This window comes from Pinus tabuliformis, chromosome 5_2, assembly GCF_031772625.1.
Source record: "Pinus tabuliformis cultivar Carrire ecotype Pingquan chromosome 5_2, CPIR1, whole genome shotgun sequence".
NCBI classification, from domain to species: Eukaryota; Viridiplantae; Streptophyta; class Pinopsida; order Pinales; family Pinaceae; genus Pinus; species Pinus tabuliformis.
Genome location: NC_142306.1, coordinates 157,998,594 through 158,002,184, shown reverse-complemented (window position 1 = coordinate 158,002,184; position 3,591 = coordinate 157,998,594). Strand labels below are relative to the sequence as shown.

The 3,591-nt window shown below is 37.9% G+C and overlaps 1 pseudogene; it reads right to left on the bottom strand.

Annotated features, from left to right (window-relative positions):
• Positions 1 to 269: 269 nt before the first annotated feature.
• On the bottom strand, positions 270 to 1,279 carry LOC149158005 (uncharacterized; annotated as a pseudogene).
• Positions 1,280 to 3,591: the final 2,312 nt, after the last annotated feature.

Here is a 3,591-nt window from a genome sequence, read left to right as displayed (position 1 = left end):
TGCGCTCAATTCATGTCGATCACCGTCATGTTTCTCAACGAGTCCAAGGGCGCAACATATATAGATGACCACGCTTTTCTGAATGGGATTTATCCCACATGCGAGCAACAAAATAAAACATAGTTATTTATAATACTTAACACTCACAACCTATTTCGACGTGTTGTGCACATTATACACCTCCTTAGATTGGCTTGGCTTGATGTTTGACTTGTGTGTTGTGGCTGCACGGTGCATGGAATTTGGAGCTAAGCTGGGCCTTCGGGCTCTCAATTTTTTAAATAAAATTTGTAATTTTTGATGCAGGGCGCATGGAATTTGGAGCTGAGCTTGACCTTCAACAATACTTCCATGGGACCAATACTCTTATTAGTTTCCATAGTTGCTTCAATAATTGCCTTCTCCTCTTCTGGAGAAGTAAAATCTCTCTAAGTGCAGAAGCCAAAGCTTCCTCATAATCTATACCACTTTTGGAAGAAGATTGAGCAAACTTTGATTGAGATGCTAGTTTCGATAAGAGCCACTGCATGAAGCTTGGGATAGGGCTAGTTGTGGCAAACATTTTTAACATGTGGCATCTCTTGTCGAACTAGCTCAATGACACGTTTGATTAAAAACTTTCCAAGATTGATTTCCAGCTAGACCACGTTGGTATGGTAGGATGTAGATACCCAAAGCAGCGATGGCCTGCTCCCAATCTCCGTTTCAAATCATGGAGGTTGCTAATAGGATGTACAACTTCATATGCCACAATCTTCTCCAGTAAAGATGTAGGATCATCCCAGGTAATGCGATGGAGTTCGAGGATAGCTGGACTCAACCATGTTGCCAACTTTTCCTTTAAATCTGAATCCAAGGATCTCAGCAATGGAATGTTTTCCTCTCCAATAGCTCCATTAAGATCTACTCAGAGATCAACCAAGAACTTCAAGCCACCAGGATGTGCATTCAATCGCTCAAACAATGTTATATATAATGGCTTTAGAGCATGTCGCAGATTTTCCTCCGTCCTATAGAAAGCTGACACACACCCTTCCTCATCCAAGTCAGACTGTTGAGCATGATCATCACTCTGCAATCTGAGATATTGCTGGATAAGTTCTTGAATGTGAACCCTGTTAACACCAAACTGGGTAGCAAGTGCAATGAGGGCTTTCTGACGATTTTATGATCCAAGTGTTTGGTAACCCTATGAAAATTCAATGAGAGTCAGATCAACAGTGTCTGTGTTTTTCATGTGAATTGCTCCATGCATTAACTTTTGCACAGTTTCTAGCATCCTTTAGTTCTACTTTTCTTGCAAACCCACTTCCCAGGAACCAGAGTAAGTGGAGGATTTGTGCTTCTATGGTTTGATGTTTAGACTTGTGTGCATGAAGCTTGGAGCTGAGCTTGGTCTTCGGAGTCATTCAATTTGTTTATTTGCTAATTCTATAATAATTTACCTTCCTACATCATAAGAACCTCCACATGACTGTCCAGTTTGAAGATATTGTGGATGCTGAGACTGAGGTGCTAGTTGCATTGGCATAGAACTTCTGCAATAATCTCGTTCTTTCAATAGCATAGTTTGAAACCGAGTGAAGGAGGCACCAATTGTAGGATCAATTCCCTGTCTGGCATCAACTGCCTTTGCAAAAAACTGATTTGGACGGACCAACGTCTGCATAGATTCATGGATATCTCTTTTAATCAAAGCAGAGAAATGAGCTCGCCATATGTTGAGATACGGATTAGCAGCATGAAAGACATCTATCACCTCAAATTCTATGTTCTCTCCTCTCTATCACAATGCGGCCACAAAACCAACAATTGGCATCTCCTAGCTTCCTCAGGATCATTAAATACATGAACTGCTGCACTAGTTGATTTTTGAGTCAATTATTCATTTGGTCATATCTTCTGATCCAGAAGCCGGTTTTGGGAGTGTGATATACTGTTGGAAATATTTTTCCGAGCTGCTTCTAATCGACACACTTATGACATGTTTTTCACTGAAGATCATGTGAAAAACATCTAACAAAACCAGACATAGTAAGAGCCCATCTTGATCACTGGTGACAGCCTGCGAAGACTGGAACTAACAAATATAAAAGGAAGGACTGGCTGTTTCTCCGTGGATGTAGCCCAAATTGGGTGAACCACGTATATCTGTGTCTCTCTTGTTTTATGCATTTTCTGTGTTTATATTTTTGAAATATATTTTATGTGTTCCATTGCTCTGTAATATATAATTTTCTAACACTGGTTTGGGGCTTGTTGAGGCCAAGTTCTGTTGATAAGAAGGCTGAGCTCAAGGATCATTTATTGAGGAAAGTTCTATTTCTACAAAGGCCATGTTTTGGAAATCGAGTGTTTATGTGAAGGACAGAGGAGTAGATGTCAGGAGGGAAAACTTTCTTTGACTAATATTGACTCTTGTACAAGCTTTGGTGCTAATAAAACATGGGGTTGGTGCTGATAAACCAGGGAGTTGGTGTTGATAAACTAGTGAGTTTATGCTTCCTTTCAGTTGGTGTTGATAAAAATTAAATGTACTCTTTATATATATTAAGAAAAACATTCCACGGTTTTCTCTCGCTTTGGGCTTCCATGTAAAAATATCTATGTTCAATATATTTATGTGCTTTGCTTTATATATGTGGATGCATTTATAAGCTTTTCAAGTTAAAAATTGTTAATATTGATTCAACCCCCCCCCCCCTCAGTATTGTTGAATATTCCAACATATTCTTGTGGAAATCTTGTAATTTTATTACTTGTCTTCTATATTTTGCATGTTGTATTATGAAAATTAGGGTTTCTACATGTGCCATGGTTAAAATTGCTATATTTATCTAGAAATATTCATTCTCTATACCATGCGAAATTTCTTCCCATGAATCCTTTAAGAGAATTCCAAGTTGTGCATCTCTTAAATTTAAAATCTTGTTAAGGTTTGTAAGAAGAGGCTCTATCCCTCTCACCCTCTTACTCAAGGTCATATCCATTAAATTAGCCCTACATAGCTCCATTTCCCATTTTATTCAACACACTAATATAGGTGGTGGTGATCAATCTCTCTACTTTAACTATTTTCCCTCTCTTCTCTTTAAAATTCTAGATACCTAGGGTTGGGGTTGGGATTTCTTTGAAATATTGCTAAAAAGTAATTTTACTTGATGTGTTATTTCCTTCTAAATAGGAATCACATTAAATAAATGTCAAAAAGAAAAAACTAGCATCTATTACATCATTAAACCCTATTTTGAAGTCTGAAGTCATCATTATATTGTTGTTTTATTCAAGTTTTATCCATAAAAACTCAATTGCAAACCCTAAACCTTGAATATTTGTTGATGGGTTGGAATGTTTCACCAACAACAAGGGGATCTCCCCGGTGTAGAATCCCAACTAGACTCTACATCGTTTGGTTTAGGAGTCCCATATGGTATGTAGGCCCGACTACCATCGTATTGCGTGTAATTCGCTTTGGATGAAACAAACAACAATCGTTAGAGAACAAAATAAAATCTCTAATAAATGCAAATAGGTAACCTATGGAAATTAAACATGTGAGATGTTATGCGTATAACAATGAGTAAGTAGCAA